This window comes from Bufo bufo, chromosome 6 (genome assembly GCF_905171765.1).
Source record: "Bufo bufo chromosome 6, aBufBuf1.1, whole genome shotgun sequence".
Classification (NCBI taxonomy): Eukaryota; Metazoa; Chordata; class Amphibia; order Anura; family Bufonidae; genus Bufo; species Bufo bufo.
In genome coordinates this window covers 75,555,635-75,578,013 of record NC_053394.1, presented here as the reverse complement: position 1 = coordinate 75,578,013, position 22,379 = coordinate 75,555,635, and positions in this window count along the sequence as shown.

Genomic DNA, 22,379 nt, shown 5'->3' with positions numbered 1-22,379 from the left:
TAAAAGTATGACTTGTTGCCTTCAGCAAGACTCATGTGAATTAATGTAAATCCATAATCATTACGATGGATTAGAAACCACCGCACATTCCCAGGTGGTCATTGGTCAATTGCGTTTTTTATTTTTATTTCAATTATCTTCTAGAAAGATCATTTTAGCCTTCAAAAGTAACCATTTTCTTAGAGTGCTTTCATGACACTATAGATAATAATAATTTCTGATATATTGCCGTATACTATTATACAGACAGAAGAGGCGTAAGCAAAATCGTGTTTATTGCCTGTTGATAAATAGCAACCTATTGATTCTCCTCAACTGGCAAACAGTTGGAATGCAATACATCTTAACAAGACAGGAAACTGGCGGCATTTCGTGTGATACAAAAAATTATTAATGCAGCGCCAAAAAGAGACAATGATGAATATACCCTTAAAAGCCAATTAATCTGAATGGCAGCGTGTATTCCCTTACTGTAACCTGTCTTGTGGTTGGCTTAATAAGTATTGTCTACGATGGTATAACAACACAACGATCAGGCTATTTGAGATGTGTGATTGGGAAAGGCCACAGGAGAAAACGATGGCAATCTGTTTTGAAAGCACATGTACGGGAACATTTGTGAAACATATTTTTTCTGCGCTCCCAGATGACTTCTGGAGCTTTAGATACTGAAATGGATATGTCAGTATAACAAACACAAGTAGACAGGAGAGCTGATGCAGGGAGATGGGATAGCTTCTGGAGCAGTAGGAGCACTCCTTCAGCTGTCATCCTGACATGGGTTGTAGATGCTGCTTTTCAATTGAAAACATAATGGGTGGATTAAACATTTTCTCAGCGTATACGTCCTAGAAATTCTCATCCCATGAAATAAAATTTAAATGCTATATACACCTTTTGGACAATTTAAAAAAAATATACTATTGCATTGTACTCATTTTGAGCTAGAAATAATTTTTTCAATTTTTCTTTATTAAAAAAAATTTGAACCCCTTTCTCTGTACAGCCTTGAGATTCAATAGTAGCAGGCTCTGTATTTACTTTTTCCATCAAGCAACTCAACTGACGGCTATGCATCTCTGATCTTTGACCTTATAAACACTCATTATAGCTCAATTCTTATCTTACTGATAAGAATGTGGCTTAAAGAAGTGTTTATGACCTTTTAGTAATTTAGAAATAAGGTTTATAAGATGACCGGCTAGACAAAGAGTTAACCTGTTGTGACAGAACAGCTGAATAATTTTAATAAAGACCAACTGAAAAAATGATTTTTAGCCCAACATGAGTAAAATGCAAAGATAACAAAAAATTGCCCCTTATAGGCTATGTATACCCTTGGGGCCAATTTTTTTATTTATTATTATTGCATTGTACTCATTTTGAACTAGAAACCATTTTTTTCAATTCATCTTTATTAAAAATGTTTACCCCTTTCTCTGTACAACCCTGAGATTCTCCAGTAGTTGCTCTGTATTTTTACAGTTTCAGTCAGGCTGACAGCTCCTTATCCCTGATCTCTGACCTTACAGACAGTCACTATAGCTCAGTTCTTATCTTACTGATACGAATGTGGCTTAAAGAAGTGTTTATAACCTCTTAGTAGTTTAGAGATGAGGTTTATTACATGACCGCACAAAGTGAAAGTGAAAGTACGATTCACACAGCTAGACAAACAGTTAACCCTTTGTGACAGAACGGCTGAATATTGTTAATAAAGACCAATTAAAAAAATATTTTTAGCCCAAAATGAGTAAAATAGAATTAATGCCCCCGAAAGTGTACATAACCTTTAAATCCAGCATGATAGACATTCATTGACATTCATCAATTTCATTGATTGATGTTGCTTCTTTGCTCCCGCTCCCCCCGCTCTTAATATTCAGGGAAGCATTTATTCTTAAAAAATCTAAAATCAAAATATTGCCCCCCAGCTACAGCACTCTAGGCATCTGCCTACTCTGCCTACACCCCGTCCCACCTTTTGAACAGCCTACGGTCTGATGTGAACTGTAGTTACCAATAGGAAACATGATGTGGGTTAATAAATCTGGCAAGGTGGTCCCAAACATTGAGGCTATCTAGCCTAGTCTCCATGGAGTAATAATGACAGGTGATCCACTCCCAGTGTTCTGTAAAGGCAATAGGTCATCAGAAAATGACCTAAAGTTTAAATCATATTATGTTAAATATATTTTTTCCTAAAATGGCTGCTGTACATGTTAGGACATGGAGCAAGGATTTCTGGGAATGAGGGATCACCCACAATGCCATGCATGCAGCCATTAGCAGCCAGCCAGCCCTGTGATGTCACAGCACTATTAATAGCCTCAGCCATCTTGGATTCAGCCATTTTCCAGTGTACTTAATGCAGGGAGAGATGTCAGCAGGCGCTAGGGACAGTGGTAGAAAAGACTTTAAAACTTTTATTTTACTGTATAGAAGTTCAGGGAAAGGATAGGGAGGAATCATTCCACAGTACTGAAGCAGAACAGGGTTCAGTAGGGGAGTTTACAGCACAGGTAACAGGAACAATCCTATTACACCTTGCTGCACTGACTGGGAATCCAAATTGCCATTATACAGCTCTGTAATTCCAGCAAACCATTCTTGTTATTAGGGTGCAAGTGCTGTTTGATACAGCCATTAACAGGGTTTATTACAAGGAAATATTTATACGTCTTATTTGCCCTAGTGCGGTGCAGTTATATGCTCTAAAGCATTTTTTGGCTTATATTAGTGGGGGAAAAAGGGGCTTATTAGCTGTTGTGTGGTGAAGTGAGAAAATTACAGCCCTTTCTGGTGTTTATATATATTATTTGCCGTTCAGCGGTGCAGTTATACTGTATGTTCTAAAGCCTTTTGTGGCGTGTATAAGTGGAAAAAAATAAGGGTCTATTTGCCGTTATATGTTTTAAAGCCCTTTTTGGTGTGTATTAGTGGCAAAAAATATATATTATTTGCCGTTCAGCGGTGCATTTATATGTTCTAAAGCCCTTTTTGGAATGTATTAGTGGCACAAAAAAAAGTATTTGCCGTTGTGTGGTGAAGTGAGAAAATTACAACCCTTTTTGGCGTGTATTAGTAGCAAAAAATATATATATTTGCGGTTTAGCGGTGCAGTTATATGTTCTAAAGCCTTTTTGGGGCGTGTATTAGTGGCACATGAAAAGTATTTGCCGTTGTGTTGCGAAGTGAGAAAATTACAGCCACTAATACGTGGCAAAAAAAATCAACCGTATTTTTCGCTTGATAAGATGCACTTTTTCCCCAAAAAAGTGCATCTTATAAAGCGAATGGTGCAATTTTTACATTGCTGACACTGATATATCACCGGCCGTTATGCTGCACATCGCGGTCTGCAATGTATCAGTTACAGTTAACCTCTATCACGCGGGGTAGGAGGAGGGGCTGGAGTCCGGCAACTGCTGTTACACTAGCGGCGGGGCCCAGTGCAATCACTGTACTCCATTACACCGGGCCCCGCTCACAGCAGTCTTCATATGTAAATTCTATTCATGTTATCCTCATCCAGTGGCTCTGCTTTGTTAAACTACCGTAATCGTCTGTAGTAGTACTCACTATCAAACTAGCAGGCAGGCCGGCAGCATAATGTCACTCACTCAGTCATGCTCCTCCCACTTTATTAATGAAGCTGGCGGAGCAGGAGCGTGACTGAGTGACGTGACGCTTCTGGCCTGCCCGGTGCTTTGACAATTACAGTAGTTTAACAAAGCAGAGCTTGAAGAATACATGAATAGACTTTACATGTGAAGACTGCTGTGAGCGGGGCCTGATGTAAAGGGGGTCACTATTTAAACAGGGACATGAGAAAACACCGAGTGGACCAGCATAAGATGCTATATATGTGTCATCCACAGCTCCCCCCCATAACAGTGTGTCATCCACAGCTCCCCCCATATCAGTGTGTCATCCATAGATCCCCATAACAGTGTCATGCACAAATCTCCCATAACAATGCATCATCCACAGATGCCCCCATAACAGTGCGTCATCCGCAAATCCCCTCCATAACAGTGTCATCCACAGATCCCCTCCATAACAGTGTCATCCACAGAATAGACCACCATTAGTTCAAAACCCACCAAAAGCATATCTTTTGGTTCAAAATATATATTTGTCGTTCAGTTAAATGTTCTAAAGCCCTTTTTTGCGTGCATTAGTGGCAAAAAATATATATTTGCCGTTCAGCGGTGCAGTTATATGTTCTAAAGGACTCTTTTGGGTGTATTAGTGGCACAAAAAAAAGTATTTGCCGTTGTGTGGTGAAGTGAGAAAATTAAAACCCTTTTTGGCGTGTATTAGTGGCAAAAAAATATAAATTTGCCGTCCAGCGGTGCAGTTATAGCTTCGAAAGCCCTTTTTGGCATGTACTAGTGGCACAAAAAAAAGTTTTTCCCATTGTGTGGTGAAGTGAGAGAATGACAGCCCTTTTTTTTGCATGTATTAGTGGCAAAAAATATATATTTGCCGTCCAGTGGTACAGTTATATGTTCTAAAGCCCTTTTTGGCGTGTATTAGTGACACAAAAAAAGTTTTTGCCATTGTGTAGTGAAGTGAGAAAATGACAGCCCTTTTTGGCATGTATTAGTGGCAAAAAATATATATTTGCCGTCCAGCGGTGCAGTTATATGTTCTAAAGCCCTTTTTGGCATGTATTAGTGCATGTATTAGTGGCAAAAAATATATATTTGCCGTCCAATGGTACAGTTATATGTTCTAAAGCCCTTTTTGGCGTGTATTAGTGACACAAAAAAAGTTTTTGCCATTGTGTAGTGAAGTGAGAAAATGACAGCCCTTTTTGGCATGTATTAGTGGCAAAAAATATATATTTGCCGTCCAGCGGTGCAGTTATATGTTCTAAAGCCCTTTTTGGCATGTATTAGTGGCAAAAAAATATATATTTCCTTTCAGCGGTGCAGTGATATGTTCTAAAGCCCTTTTTGGCGTGTATTAGTGGCAAAAAATATATATTTGCAGTTCATTGGTGCACTTATATGTTCTAAAGCCTTTGGTGGCGTGTATAAGTGGAAAAAAGTAAGGACCTATTTGTCGTTCAGCAGTGCAGTTATATGTTCTAAAGCCTTCTTTGGCGTGTATAAGTGAAAAAAAGGGCTTATTAGCTTTTTTGGGGTGTTTTAATTTCCTTTTTATTAATTTATTTGATCTAACAGTATGTCAGACAGAGACGTGTCAGGCCCTGCACAGGAGAGTGGCAGAGGCCTAAATGTTTCTGGCGCAGACACAGGTTGCAGGAGAGTAAGGGGGCGTGGCAGCAGGAGTCGCAGCGAGAGGCCTGAGCTCCCGGTGTCATCTAGTCAGTCGTGTCTTGACCAGCAACCCAGCAGTTCTTTAATGGTTGACTCGATCTTCGACTTTGTCGTAAGTGACATCAGACACCCCCAACCAAGAGTTGGTGGGTTCGTCAGACACAACCCTTAGTTGGCATGGCCCGGGAGCAGACCCTGTGGCCTCACCTGTCCTCAACATGCTTCTGTCCTTTTCTGTTCCCTTAGCCAGACAAGTATTATATACTATGGGCTCAGCTCCACTATATAGCGAGGACGAGCTACTAGATGACAGTCAGCAGCTACTGCCCAGCCAAAATGTGGAGGAGACATTCGCTGCTTCCTCCAGTAGGCATGCAAGTAGTGATGGGGAGAGAAGCGTGGGAGCTGATGTTGCGAGCAGTCAGGCTCCTGACCCAGAGACCGTTGAGGAGGACATCAGTGACGTGTAGACAGTACTCGATGATTATGATGTAGCTGATCGCACTTGGGAGCCGGTGCATTAGGGGCTTCATCATCTTGTGGAGAAGAGGGTGGCAGCTTGTCCATGAGGCAGGGGCTGAGCCAGCAAGTGGCTAGCGTGGCCAGGAGTCAGCAGGGTGGCAGCAGTGAGAGGTTGGGAGCCAAACGTACCCGGGGTAGACCACCTGCTTTGCAGGAACCTAGCTGCCCGGAAAGTAGTGGTGCAGGGGTTGACGGAGTCAGCGGCAGTAGCAGTCAGTCAGTGCGGAGTGTTGGGGGTAAAGTCACCAGCAGTCAAGGCTCCACCAACTCAGCCGAAGGGAGCTGTCTGTCCTTCCCATTATCTGCTGGTCCTGATGCTCCTGCTCCTCCTCCTCATCAGTCATTCCGTGAGCACCCGATCACCGAAGCGATTGCCAAGAGACAACAGTATGCGTGCACTCATCCAACATCGCAGAAGCTGAATGTGTTCCTGGCCAAGTTTCTACTGCTGCAGTCTCTCCCTTTCCAAGTGGTGGACTATGCACCTTTCAGAGAACTGATGACTTGTGCTGAGCCGAGGTTGAGAGTCTCAAGTTGTCATTTATTTGCCAATAAATCAGTACCAGCCCTGCACACGTATGTAGAACAGATGGTGGGTCAGTCCTTAAACCTATCGGCGCCGACATGTGGAGCTGTAACTACGGTCATGGACAATACATGTACTTTAAGGCCCACTGGGTGAATGTGGTTCCTGCACAGCCACACCAGCAACTTGGCCAGGTAACGCCGCTTCTGCCTCCACGTTCTCACACCGTTGGTCCTGCGACAATGTCCCCCTCTGCCTCCTCATCCTCCACCGTGTCCTCAGCCTCCACTGCAGGGACAATTCACAGTGCCCCTCCAGCATACCACATTTGCTAGGCACGGCGGTGTCACGCTGTTCTGCACCTCGTTTGCCTGGGCGAAAGGAGTCACACAGGGGAGGAACTGCTCCGTGTCCTTCATCAAGAAATCGAATCCTGGCTTTCTCCGTGACAGCTCAAAATCGGAACCATGGTGACCAACAACTGGAAGAACATGGTGTCGGCGCTGCATAAAGGAGGGCTGAGCCATGCGCCCTGCTTGGCACACGTGTTCAATCTGGTTGTCAAGCGGTTCCTAAAGTCTTCCACCCATCTGCAAGTGTCACGGGGCGCCAAAGGTGAACTCGGTCTCCCATCAGCCGCAGACCTGTTGCTTAGCTTCGGGAGCAAGGATCTGTGTTTGGCCTCGTTCCCAGGGCGGCTTTGCTAGCTGGGAGGTTCCCTGCTCCCAGGTCTGCCTTGAGCGCCGAGCTGATCACTCGGTGCTCGACATGTCTGTCTGTTAGTCATGTGACGCTGGCCACATCACATGACCCTCAGACCCCACTATAAATACAGGCAGCCTGCTGGCCACAGGTTGCCTGTTAATTCTAGGTTCCTGGCTATTTGTTGGACTACTGAATACTCACCTGATCCTGTTCCCTGACGATCCTTTGCCTGCTCCTCCTGTACTGCGCATCCCTCCTGGTATTGTGACCTCGGCTCCCACCTGACTACTCTTTGCGGACTCCTCTGGTACTCTCTACTCTCCTGGTATTTGACCCCGGCTTCTCCTGACCATTCTTTGCTTAACCCTTTGTACGGCGTAACTCTCTTGGTTCTGACCCAGTCCGTTCACATTCTGTATTTTGTCTTGTCTGTCTTCCCTGCACATATCCTAAGTAAGGGACTGTCGTCCAGTTGTTCCCTGTCATCAGGACTCGTGATGCAAGTAGGCAGGGCCAGGGGTGAGGGTGGAGCACAGTGGTCACTATCCTTCCCCCTGTGTGTGGACGTGACCGTTACAGCAAGCTATCCTAAAAATGGCTAGGAAACGTTTCATGCACTTCAGCCACTCGTACAGCGCAAAGCTCACACTCCTTGAGCTGCATTGGCAATACAGCATCCCCAACATAGGCTGGTATGCGATGTTTCCACCCGTTGGAATTCCACCCTCCATATGTTGGACCGACTATACGAACAGGGAAAGGCCATAAACACTTTCTTGATGATCCACGTGGACAGGAGTACCCCCCTGTGTAACTTTGATGTCAGCCAGTGGAAACTCTTGCGTGACACCTGCCGTTTGCTCAGGCCCTTTGAGGAGGCCACGTTATTTTTCGCCAGGACTACGGGATGAAGGATGTTATTCCACTGCTTCATGTCCTGGAAAAGATGCTGGTAAATCTGGCTGGTCAGGGGACTGGAGACGTGACGCCTAGATCTCACGGCCACATGAGCACTGGAGGAGGAGGAGGACATTGGAGCACAAACAATGTGTAGCAAAATGAGTGTTTTTTATGCACAGGTGACAGGAGAGGAGGAGCAGAGACAGATGAGACAGAGGACCCAGACACACTGTGGAAGTATGCAGTGGAGGTGGAGGCAGGGAGTCCCTCCTAGTCACTTGCACAAATGGCCCGCTGCATGCGCACTTGTTTGCGTAGTGACAGCCGAATTGTCAGCATTCGGCAGAGGGATGACTTCTGGCTCTCCACCTTGTTGGACCCTCGCTACTGGTCCAAAATGGGGGCCTTTTTTTACACCCGCTGAGAGGGAGGACAAACTTAACTACTATAGAGACATCCTATTTAGTCAGTTGGCCGTTGCCTATCTGAGCTATCGTTCATCCTCCCGCAGGTCTGACCGGGGAGGCCCTTTGCGCTCACATTCCTCTGCCATGGTTTCTGTGGCAGGGGGGTAGTAGCAGTTCCAGCTCCATCAGCAGCAGCCTGAGTCTACAGTCGCTGATGAGCAGCAGCTACTCACCAGCAACATCAGCTAGACCTGGAGCAGTACCTGAACCAGCAGGTGGTGGCATACTTGGACAGCTCCCTGCAACCCCACATTGACTACTGGGCAGCCAAACTGGATTTGTGGCCGCAACTGGCAGAGTTTGCACTGGAAAAGCTGTCCTGCCCGGCCAGTAGTATGGTATCAGAGCTGGTGTTTAGTGCGGCGGGGGCAATAGATACCCTAAGGAGAACTCGCCTGTCCACCCAAAATGTGGAGAGACTGACCTTTGTCATGATGAATCAGGCGTGGATCAGCCAGGATTTCCACCCACCAATGCCTGATGCATCAGACTAGATCATCCATGGTGCCACACCAACACTTTGATAAAAGAGACTGGTTTCTTCTGGCTACCTGTCTCAGCTACTATTCTGATGCTACCACCTGCCTGATGCCTCACATCTGATTCCAAGTGCTTCTTCTTTCACCCACCGTCTTCAGCTGGTACTGGTATTGCCACCCACCTCTCCGCTATGTCACCGGGTTACTCTGTGGTCTCCTGATGATGATGATGATGCCACCGCCACACTATGTCACCTTGCCACTCTGTGATCTCCTGATGCTGCTGCCCCCTCAAGACTATGTCACCTTGCCACTCTGTAGTCTCCTGATGCTGCTGTCACCTTCACACTATGTCACTTGCCACTCTGTGGTCTCCTGATGCTGCTGCCACCTCCACACTATGTCACCTTTCCAATCTGTGGCCTCCTGATGCTGCTGCCACCTCAACACTCTGTCATTGTGCCACTCGGTGGTCTCCTCATGCTGATGCTTCTGCCACCTCCACACTCTCTCATTGTGCCACTCTGTGGCCTCCTGATGCTGCTGCCACCTCCACACTGTCATTGTGCCACCCTGTGGCCTCCTCCTGATGCTGCTGCCACCTCCACATTCTGTCATTGTGCCACTCGGTGGCCTCCTGATGCTGCTGCCACCTCCACACTCTGTCATTGGGCCACTCTGTGGTCTCCTCATGCTGCTTCCACCTCACCACTATGTCATAATGCCACTCTGTGGACTTGTCATGCTGTTCCCACCCTCCCCACTTGATGACTGGGCCACGGCCTGGCTGACATCATCATTTATTTGACCCTTCTTCTGATCTGTCAGAAGGAAGGAAAGATGAGACACACAACGGATCCTGCCCATCTAACAGCTGTAAGTAAGGCCTGCATGACATGGTCCCTATTTTGCATCAGAATTGGCTTATGATTTTGTAGCCAAAAGCAGGAGTGGGTACAAAACACAGAAGACATGTAAATATTCCATTCACGTTTTATCTCTGTTTTGGATCTACTCCTGTTTTTTTGGGCTTTACTGATGGATTACTGGCCAAATGCTGACCGAGTGAAGGTGGATGCACCACAGACAGGATCCTTTATTTGGGGGTTATTGTTCTGACGGATTAGAGGAAGGGTAAAATAATCAGTGAAGTCAATACAAACTTACTGCTGACACCCACTCGACTCTGTCTTGGGGGGGTTCTACTTGTATAAGCGTTTAATAGAACAGGTTCTGTAGAAATCTATGTGGAATCAGTGACTTGGTGTAAAAGGAGTGCGCTCTTTCATGCTATAGTAGGATCTTGGGCCTCTGCAAGGTTTTTTATACATGGCGCTAACATTGAGCTGTAAGGCTGAGTACACACTTGAGCTATTTGGTCAGTTTTGGCCCCGTAACTGCCCAAATAAGTGAAGTGTGCAGTGAATCTAAGAGCGACGCCTGTCATCTACATGTAATACTGACTCACAGTATTGTTTCACTACCACAGCAGACACCTTATGGGCTTTACTGCAAGGCACAGTGTTCTACACCACTATAAAGGCTCTCTGCAGCCAGGAAATAGCCATTTTTTTTACGTGATTCGCCACAAATAAATTCTGATTAAATTGAATTTTGGGGGAAAGTCGGCAAACCGGCCGAATTGAATTTTTGATAAATTCGCTCATCTCTAGTCACAGCTTATCTACTCCCTCCTGACCTAAGCACAGGTCAGACTCACAGAGTATACAGTACTTAGAAAATTCTTCCATAGATGTCAATGTGGTCCCCTCCTGTTCATTGTGTCTATGGACCATGTGGCTCTCAAGGAACAGGAAGGCTTGACGTACCATACTTTAGGCCTAGAGGCCAGTGCATGATTTTATCATTTTTCTTTGTTATAGGGACATGGAAAATTTTAAAATTATCATTATTTTTCAAAAAAAACATAAACACTTCATTTAAACAATAGGTCATTTTGTGAAGACATATTCCCTTTAAATCTCTTGTTCCCCTTCCCCCAGTATAGACAGACAAAATAAGGTATATTGCTACACAGTCCTGGAAGCTAGGATAACAGCTGATGTTTGGATAATAGGGTAGGATAAACCTACTCTTTACTCTGAAGACACTTTGTTAACATCCATGCTCTTTACATAGAATCTAACAGTATTACACAATTTTTTGGATTTAGCTAACCAGAAGAAATCAGAAACAAAAACACTATACTTGGAGAACCCAAATTCAAGGACTTTTAGCAGTAACTTCTGTGACGAATACCAGACCTCGTGCCCGCTTGACGTCACCTACGTCAAACTCACGAGTTGCGGTATGGTCACGGGTTACCAAAGCGTGACGTTACGCCCTCCAGAGGAGCAGGTAAGGTCAGCTTGGTACAGTTTACACAGACATCTCCTGTATACGCGGGCACAGAGAGGCAACAAGCTGAGAGAGCCTTTTCCCTTCCGATGTGAAACCGCGCCTTCTCAGCCCAGGTAATCTGCCACCAGCTTCTCATTTGATATACTGTAAGCCCGGTCCGCTAACTGGATTATATAGGGTGAGAAACCAACCCACGGTAGCTTATAACTCAGCCGAAACACGGACGTGGGGATTCGTGATCGAGATACAAGATAGCGCAAGATAAAATTATATATTTAATCGCCTTAAGGGCACACTAGATATAACACAATACAGACAGAGAATATATACAGGGGTCTGAGGTTACAGATACAGGTGATATAGGTACAACAGGGTTAAGCAGAGCAAAATTCAGTTACCGGGTAGATGAAAGTTCCTTTGGGTTATGAGGGTGGAATATTCCTCGGCTGCAGTCACGTGGGGGGAGTGATATCAGCTGGTTCCCGGTCTCTCCAAACACATTGGCACGATGTGACCCCCTTCAGAAAAGACACCGCCCGCTGACTTGCATGGGCTTATGACCTGTAGCCGGCCGCTCCCCTCCCCGCCTATGGGTAGGGTCCACTCCTCCTTTTCTGGTGCTGGCAGAAAATGACCCATAAAACTTCTTAGGGCTCATAGCCCCAGACCATAATGTCGCATGAAGATGGTCCCAGGCCCAATTGATCCGCCTGTGTTCTGGCTACAACTAGAGTTCAAACATGGTGCCACTATGTGGTTTCTGTGAGGAGTTATGTATATCTACCCTCCCGGGCATCCTAGCATCAAGCCAGGACCACATGGATGTTTGGCTTTGCCCCAGGATCGCAAAAAGATAACCAAATTATGCCTGGGATGGACGGATGAGTCATAATTCCTTATGAAATGTAGGTGCCAACATGTCTGGGAGGTATCATTGATCCTGGGCAAGGGCTGAGACCTCCTGCTGGGGGTTTTCCTGCAGGATTAGCTTGCCTCCAACCTGGCTGGTTGAGGTGTGACTTTATCCACCTGGGGCCTCCTTGAAGCCTGGACCCCCTGGGGCTTCCTCCCTTGCTAGCTGACAGCAGATGGCTGGGGGGTGAGAACATATTTTGCATGTACACTGACTGTGTACATGCCAAAAGGTGAATCAAATGACAATCAGGGCTGCCAATAAATGATAATCCATATTCCTCATAACTTCTATTGTAGATACACGATTTTTGTATATTTTAGGCAGAGTTGTGACAAACCTTTTGCCACCAAGATCTAAAAGCAAAATGGCACAACCCCCTTCCAAATCAGAACTTAGAAAATAGAATCTCTGCAACAACAAAAAAAATTACGCTCCCTGAGTCAGGGAAGAATATTGCCTCAGACAAAGCTCTCTTCTTGTCTCATGGGTGATGTGTGGAAAGGTTGTTAAAACGAAAGAGGATTTCCACCCATAATGTAACATTGACCAGATAATAGTAAATCAGAAGTGTCTAAATGATGTTTCTCATGCAGTGAAATTTACTTTTGTATTTTATTTATTATGTTGAACATTTTATCAAACTGTCACTGCTGCATAGGCAGAAACTGACAGCCTGTCCAAGATGTAACAAATTCTCACTTTACCGAGAAATTATAGCTGCACAACAAAGCAAAAAGGGTCAACATCGTTGCAAATAAACACAAATGCCAAACTTTTACCATCACTTGTGATGCATTAGAGTATGACCATTTTTACCTTTTCTTTACCATTTTTTCTTTAAATATACTTTCTTTTTAATAATATAAAGAAAAGCAGAAGGAACCACAAGTGGCTTCATCCACAGAAATATTGTACAAATGTATACAGAAAACAAGTTACAAAAAATACCCTAAATCCTATAGTTCCCAAACCACTAACCCACCTAGGATCTCAGGACCATCAACTTGTTCTCTGTAATGTAAGTTCATGAATTTCCATAGAAAGCCTGGGGCTCTAAATTCGACAAAGTTCTGTCCATAAAAAAGGAGACATAATTACAAAACTTTAACTATCACTGTTGATTTATTAGGGTATGACCATTTTACATTCTGGGTTTAAATCGTCCTTAGGACTGTTTCACACAAGCTGATGCCGTGCGTGACATCCGCTCCGTGAATGACAGCCAAGACCCGATGCAGACTGCAGAAGCACGGAGCATTAACATGATTGATAATGCTCCGTGCCTCTCTGTGATCTCTTTACTACGAAATCACAGTGACAACTTTATCTCACTGTGATTTCATAGAAAGAGATCACAGAGAGGCACGGAGCATTATCAATCATGTTAATGCTCCGTGCTTCTGCAGTCTGCATCGGGTCTTGGCTGTCATTCACGGAGCGGATGTCACGCACGGCATCCGCTCGTGTGAAACAGCCCTTACAATCTTTCTAATATGTTTTATTGTTTTATCATATACAGTAAAGAAAGGCAGATGGAACCGCAATAAGTGGATCCATCTACAAAAGATTATGCAAATGTATATGCAAAAAAAAAGAAGAAAAAGCTAGAAAAATACCCCAAGTCCTATCTGCCCAAACAACTAATCCACCTAGTCACCTCTCCCGGGATCTCCAGACCATCAACTTGTTCTCTATAATGTACGTTCATAGATATCTGTAGAAAGTCTGGCGCTCTAAATTCAAGAAATAAAGGAAACATAATTTCTTGTGTTGATCGAGCACCAAAGTGCTCGGGTGCTCGGGTAGAACACTTTGGGATGCTCGGGTGCCCACAATGGAAGTCAATTGGAGAACCTTAGCATTGAACCAGGCACCCCCTGCTCTGAAGAGGGGAGGGTGTCTGGTTCATAGGAAAAGGTCATAAAATGATGGAAACACCACCTAAATGGTTCGGGAACAGCATGGGGAGGATGTCTGGATGTATCTTGGACTCCCAGGTCGCTGCTGGGATTAATGTTGTCCGAGTAGTACGCCATTTTTACAGACAATAATACACACCAAACCGAAGATAAAATCGATTTTAGAGGAAAATTTGTTAGGAAACATTCTTTCCTGTATATTTACTTGTATATAAAGTGCAAGTGCTGCCAAAAATTACAAGGAAGAGGCACTCCGATACAACCTGTATATCACATAAAGGAGGGCCTTATTCACATTGTGGTACAATTGTTCATGTAGTGGTACTCCTACACTCATAAAGCCTATGCACTAAGTGAAAAGGCTGACAAAAATTACAAGGAATCGGCACTCCAATACACCCTTTGTTACACATAAAGGAGGGCATCATACACAGCCTTGAAAAATTATGATTGATGGCGTGCTTGTGACCCTCAAAAACATTTGGAGCAAGGGCCTGCTGATCTGACTATCTAAAACATTATGGGCGAGTGCCTGCTGCCGTTTTGGTGACTCTAGATAACCGGGGCCCGATCGCACGTCCTTGTGACGGCGACGATCCATTCGAATGTCTGCCCTATCAACTTTCGATGTTATTTTCAGCCCAAACCATGTAGACCATGGGTAACGGGGGAATCATGGTTCAATTCTGGAGAAGGAGCCTGAGAAACAGCTACGGCTACCACATCCAAGCAAGGTAGCCTGCGCGCAAATTACCTATTAGGTATAATTAGGTGAGGGCCTGCAGGCGAGCTGACCCTGTAAAAGATTGTAGGTGAAGGCCTGCTGGTGAGCTGACCCTGTAAAAAATTATATGCAAGGGCCTGCTGTGTGCTGACCCTGTAAAAAAATATATGCGAGGGCCTTCTGGTGAGCTGACCCTGTAAAAGATTTTAAGTGCTATGTACTCCACCATCTTCCAAAAATTTTCCCTCCTTATGACACTAGGCCGCGCATCAGGGTGAGGGTGCTGGTGGGGTGTCATTAAACTGTCCCAGGCTTTGGAGAGTTTTACCCTGTCTCTGTTTGAACTGCTGTGTGTTCTCCTTGTCTCCCCTCCTCAGTTGGCCAAGGAACTACGGGCTCTGCCGCCAGCGTTGTCAGATGGAAATTTTTGGAGCAATTTTTCAACAAGGATCTTCTGGTATTGCACCGTTTTGCTCGTCCTTTCCACCATAGAAATGAGAGATGAGAAGTTCTCTTTGTAGCGGAGGGCAAGAAGGGTGAACAACCAGTGATGCGTGTTGTCTAAAATGCGTGTAACGCGCGGGTCGCGGCAAAGGCAGCATAACATGAAGTAGCTCAGGCAAATTGGGCTAGGTTTGGAGAAACTGCTAAACCACAAGGTTGAACACGTGGGCTAGGCATGGGATGTGTCTGAGTTTGCCGAGCTCCAAAACCGCCACCAAGTTACGGCCATTATCAGACACAACCATGCCTGGTTGTAGGTTGAGTGGCGAGAGCCAAAGCTCAGTCTGGTCTCCTATCCCCTGCCACAGCTCTGCGTGGTGTTCTGTTTGTCCCCTAAGCATATCAGCTTCAGCACAGCCTGTTGCCGCTTCCCCACTGCAATGCTACACTGCTTCCAGCTACCGACTGATGACTGACTGGTGCTGCGCGCAGATAATTCGGAGGTGGAAGTGGAGGAGGAGACGGAGGAGGAGAAGTGGGTTTTGGAGCTACTAACATAGGTGCTGGAGGAAACCCTGATCGACGTAGGGCCTGCAATCCTTGGCGTCGTTAGCACCTGTGCCATCCCAGGGTACGACTCGCTCCCGGCCTCCACAACATTCACCCAGTGTGACGTCAGGGAAATGTAGCGTCCCTGGCTGAATGCACTTGTCCATGTGTCCGTGGTTAAGTGGACCTTCCGAGTAACTGCGTTGGTCAGGGCACATGTGATGTTAGGGGACACATGTTGGTGTAAGGCGGGCATGGCACACCTTGAAAAATTGTGGCAGCTGGGGACTGCGTAACGCGGGACGGTCACCGACATCAGGCTGCAAAAGGCCTCAGTGTCCACAAGCTTAAATGGCAACATTTCAAGGTCCAGTCATTTGGAAAGCTGCTAATTTAGTGCTATGGCCTTTGGGTGGGTGGCTGGATATTTTCGCTTGCGTTCAAAGGCCTGGGGTAAGGACATTTGGACACTGTGCTGGGACATGGAAGTGGATGTGGTCGCTGATGGTGCTTGCGAAGGTCCAGATGCAGAGCGGGAGGCATCCGGGCTTGTGCCTTCGACAGGGGATTGGCCAGCACGTAACATAGGGGAAGAGGAGGCAATGGTGTGACCTGCAGACACAGATTGTGGACCCAGGCGTTCATCCCACTTATTACAGTGCTTTGATGCTATGTGGCGGATCATGCTAGTGTTGGTGAGGTTGCTAGTGTTCACGCCCGGCTCATTTTTGTATGGCACAGGTTACAAACTACTATTCTTTTGTAGTCCGCACTTTCCTCAAAAAAGCGCCATATGGCAGAAAATCTACCCTTGGCAAGGGAGATTTCCGCAATTGGGTGCTCCATGGAACAGTTGCAGGCCTGTTTGGTGTGGCCCACCTTCTCCCTTTTTGCACCCCACTGCCTCTTCCAGCCTGTTGCGGTGCTGCAGATCCCTCCCCCTTTGTACTGCTCTCCTCGCTTGGCTTTCCACCTTCCCATGTTCGGTCGGTGCCCTCATCGTCCACCACCTCCTCTTCCACTTCCTCACTCTGATCATCCTCCTGATTTGTTGACCTAACCACAACCTTAATTATTGACAACTGTGTCTCATCCTCTTCATCAACCTCTTGAGACAGTAATTGCGGTTGACTCATTGGCAACTGTGTCTCAACATCATCCACCTCATTAAACACTAATTGCCATTCCCCACCGTCATGTTCTTGTTACTGTGGATGCTCAAGAGGTTGGGAATCAGGGCACAAGATCTCATGTCCCTCTTGGCTTGGCGAGACGGCCAAATCAAGTAATGGCGATAAAAAGAGGTCCTCGGAATATCCGAGTGTAGGATCACTTGTTTGGCCAGACTGTACATGGTAGGAGGAAGGAGGATCAGGGTGAGGATTGTGTTGACCAGACTCCTGGCTACTGAGACTGGACTTGGTGGAATACAGGGTGGTGCTTAACCGACTGGAAGCATTATCTGCTGCAATCCAACCGACCACCTGCTCGCACTGGGCTGATTTCGCGAGCGTTGTTTTGTGCCGCCCTGAAAAATGGGACATGAAGCTAAGTATCGTGGATGATTGTTTTTCTTGTGCTCTGGCCCAGGGCCACGCCTTTGCGTGCACCATCAGCATCACGGCCACTTTCCAGGGTCTTACTGCTCGCCTTCTTCAATTTAAATGTGATATATGCTTGAAAGTATGTCACACGTACAGTAGCGTAGGATTTGTGAGTGTATGCGCAAAAAAATGTACAAAGGTATCTGTGATGAGGAAACGTTATAAAGGACAGGTACCACAGGTAATGTCGCTGTTTGCAGTGTCTACGGAAAAAGTACACTGGATGTTACTGATATTTAAGGGATGCGCGCACTTTAAACAGAAGATGTGGCGCGGATAATTTAACTGTCGGCAGCGGACACCATCTACAGAAAAAGTTCACTGGATGTCACTGATATTTTAGGGATCCGCACACTTTAACCACTTCAGCCCCCAGTGCTTAAACACCCTGAAAGACCAGGCCACTTTTTACACTTCTGCACTACACTACTTTCACCGTTTATTGCTCGGTCATGCAACTTACCACCCAAATGAATTTTACCTCCTTTTCTTCTCACTAATAGAGCTTTCATTTAGTGGTATTTCATTGCTGCTGACATTTTTACTTTTTTTGTTATTAATCGAAATTTAACGATTTTTTTGCAAAAAAATGACATTTTTCACTTTCAGTTGTAAAATTTTGCAAAAAAAACGAGATCCATATAGAAATTTTGCTCTAAATTTATATTTCTACATGTCTTTGATAAAAAAAAAATGTTTGGGTAAAAAAAAAATGGTTTGGGTAAAAGTTATAGCGTTTACAAACTATGGTACAAAAATGTGAATTTCCGCTTTTTGAAGCAGCTCTGACTTTCTGAGCACCTGTCATGTTTCCTGAGGTTCTACAATGGCCAGACAGTACAAACACCCCACAAATGACCCCATTTCGGAAAGTACACACCCTAAGGTATTCGCTGATGGGCATAGTGAGCTCATAGAACTTTTTATTTTTTGTCACAAGTTAGCGGAAAATGATGATTTTTATTTTTTATTTTTTTTTCTTACAAAGTCTCATATTCCACTAACTTGTGACAAAAAATAAAAACTTCTATGAACTCACTATGCCCATCACGAAATACCTTGGGGTCTCTTCTTTCCAAAATGGGGTCACTTGTGGGGTAGTTATACTGCCCTGGCATTCTAGGGGCCCAAATTTGTGGTAAGGAGTTTGAAATCAAATTCTGTAAAAAATGACCTGTGAAATCCGAAAGGTGCTCTTTGGAATATGGGCCCCTTTGCCCACCTAGGCTGCAAAAAAGTGTCACACATCTGGTATTGCCGTACTCAGGAGAAGGTGGGGAATGTGTTTTGGGGTGTCATTTTACATATACCCATGCTGGGTGAGATAAATATCTTGGTCAAATGCCAACTTTGTATAAAAAAATGGGAAAAGTTGTCTTTTGCCAAGATATTTCTCTCACCCAGCATGGGTATATGTAAAATGACACCCCAAAACACATTCCCCAACTTCTCCTGAGTACGGAAATACCAGATGTGTGACACTTTTTTGCAGCCTAGGTGGGCAAAGGGGCCCACATTCCAAAGAGCACCTTTCGGATTTCACAGGTCATTTTTTACAGAATTTGATTTCAAACTCCTTACCACACATTTGGGCCCCTAGAATGCCAGGGCAGTATAACTACCCCACAAGTGACCCCATTTTGGAAAGAAGAGACCCCAAGGTATTCGCTGATGGGCATAGTGAGTTCATGGAAGTTTTTATTTTTTGTCACAAGTTAGTGGAATATGAGACTTTGTATGAAAAAAATAAATAAAAAATCATCATTTTCCACTAACTTGTGACAAAAAATAAAAAATTCTAGGAACTCGCCATGCCCCTCACGGAATACCTTGGGGTGTCTTCTTTCCAAAATGGGGTCACTTGTGGGGTAGTTATACTGCCCTGGCATTTTCCAGGGGCCCTAATGTGTGGTAAGTAGGTAAATGACCTGTGAAATCCTAAAGGTGCTCTTTGGAATATGGGCCCCTTTGCCCACCTAGGCTGCAAAAAAGTGTCACACATGTGGTATCACCGTATTCAGGAGAAGTTGGGGAATGTGTTTTGCGGTGTCATTTTACATATACCCTTGCTGGGTGAGAGAAATATCTTGGCAAAAGACAACTTTTCCCATTTTTTTATACAAAGTTGGCATTTGACCAAGATATTTCTCTCACCCAGCATGGGTATATGTAAAATGACACCCCAAAACACATTCCCCAACTTCTCCTGAGTACGGCGATACCAGATGTGTGACACTTTTTTGCAGCCTAGATGCGCAAAGGTGCCCAAATTCTTTTTAGGAGGGCATTTTTAGACATTTGGATACCAGACTTCTTCTCACGCTTTGGGGCCCCTAGAATGCCAGGGCAGTATAAATACCCCACATGTGACCCCATTTTGGAAATAAGACACCCCAAGGTATTCAATGAGGGGCATGGCGAGTTCATCGAAAAAAAATTTTTTGGGCACAAGTTAGCGGAAATTGATATTTTTAATTTTTTTCTCACAAAGTCTCCCGTTACGCTAACTTGGGACAAAAATTTCAATCTTTCATGGACTCAATATGCCCCTCACGGAATACCTGGGGGTGTCTTCTTTCCGAAATGGGGTCACATGTGGGGTATTTATATTGCCCTGGCATTCTAGGGGCCCTAAAGCGTGAGAAGAAGTCTGGAATATAAATGTCTAAAAAATTTTACGCATTTGGATTCCGTGAGGCGTATGGTGAGTTCATGTGAGATTTTATTTTTTGACACAAGTTAGTGGAATATGAGACTTTGTAAGAAAAAAAAAAATAAATTCCGCTAACTTGGGCCAAAAAAATGTCTGAATGGAGCCTTACAGAGGGGTGATCAATGACAGGGGGGTGATCAATGACAGGGGTGGTGATCAATGACAGGGGGTTGATCAATGACGGGGGGGTGATCAATGACAGGGGTGGTGATCAATGACAGGGGGGGTGATCAATGACAGGGGGGGTGATCAATGACAGGGGGGTGATCAGGGAGTCTATATGGGGTGATCACCACAGTCATTGATCATGCCCCTGTAAGGCTTCATTCAGACGTCCGGATGCGTTTTGCGGATCGGATCCATCTATCAGTGCATCCGTAAAAATCATGCGGACATCTGAATGGAGCTTTACAGGGGGGTGATCAGGGAGTCTATATGGGGTGATCACCACAGTCATTGATCATGCCCCTGTAAGGCTTCATTCAGACGTCCGGATGCGTTTTGCGGATCGGATCCATCTATCAGTGCATCCGTAAAAATCATGCGGACATCTGAATGGAGCTTTACAGGGGGGTAATCAATGACAGGGGGGTGATCACCACAGTCATTGATCATGCCCCTGTAAGGCTTCATTCAGACGTCCGGATGCGTTTTGCGGATCGGATCCATCTATCAGTGCATCCGTAAAAATCATGCGGACATCTGAATGGAGCTTTACAGGGGGGTGATCAGGGAGTCTATATGGGGTGATCACCACAGTCATTGATCACGCCCCTGTAAGGCTTCATTCAGACGTCCGGATGCGTTTTGCGGATCGGATCCATCTATCAGTGCATCCGTAAAAATCATGCGGACATCTGAATGGAGCTTTACAGGGGGGTGATCAGGGAGTCTATATGGGGTGATCACCACAGTCATTGATCATGCCCCTGTAAGGCTTCATTCAGACGTCCGGATGCGTTTTGCGGATCCGATCCATCTATCAGTGCATCCGTAAAAATCATGCGGACATCTGAATGGAGCTTTACAGGGGGGTAATCAATGACAGGGGGGTGATCAGGGAGTCTATATGGGGTGATCACCACAGTCATTGATCATGCCCCTGTAAGGCTTCATTCAGACGTCCGGATGCGTTTTGCGGATCCGATCCATCTATCAGTGCATCCGTAAAAATCATGCGGACATCTGAATGGAGCTTTACAGGGGGGTAATCAATGACAGGGGGGTAATCAATGACAGGGGGGTGATCAGGGAGTCTATATGGGGTGATCACCACAGTCATTGATCACGCCCCTGTAAGGCTTCATTCAGACGTCCGGATGCGTTTTGCGGATCCGATCCATCTATCAGTGGATCCGTAAAAATCATGCGGACGTCTGAATGGAGCTTTACAGGGGGTTGATCAATGACAGGGGGGTAATCAATGACAGGGGGGTGATCAGGGAGTCTATATGGGGTGATCAGGGGTGATCAGGGGCTAATAAGGGGTTAATAAGTGACGGGGGGGGGGTGTAGTGTAGTGTAGTGGTGCTTGGTGCTACTTTACTGAGCTACCTGTGTCCTCTGGTGGTCGATCCAAACAAAGGGGACCACCAGAGGACCAGGTAGCAGGTATATTAGACGCTGTTATCAAAACAGCGTCTAATATACCTGTTAGGGGTTAAAAAAAACACATCTCCAGCCTGCCAGCGAACGATCGCCGCTGGCAGGCTGGAGATCAACTCTCTTACCTTCCGTTCCTGTGAGCGCGCGCGCCTGTGTGGGCGCGTTCACAGGAAATCTCGGCCATCGCGAGATGACGCATATATGCGTGACTCTGCGCAGGGCTGCCACCTCCGGAACGCGATCCTGCGTTAGGCGGTCTGGAGGTGGTTAAACAGAAGATGTGGCGTAAATAATTTAACTGCGCAGCGGAGTACTACACAGTATTTAGCGCAGGATGCGCTAAAAATATATATTGCTGCTGTCACACACAATAGTCCTTAAAAGGACTTTTGGGTCTCTGAAAAGTTTTTTGTATAAAAATCTTCCTATTACACTCCCTGCACTGTCTGTCCCTTCCTATGCACAGCTCTCCCTAACACTGAGCAATTTAGCGCAGGTTGCGCTACAAACATATATTGCTGCTGTCACAAACAATAGTTCTTACAAGGACTTTTGGGTCTCTGAAACTTTTTTGCACAAAAAAAATATTCAATTACACTCCCTACACTCTCTGTCCCTTCCTATGCTCAGCTGTCCCTTACCACGAATGAGCCG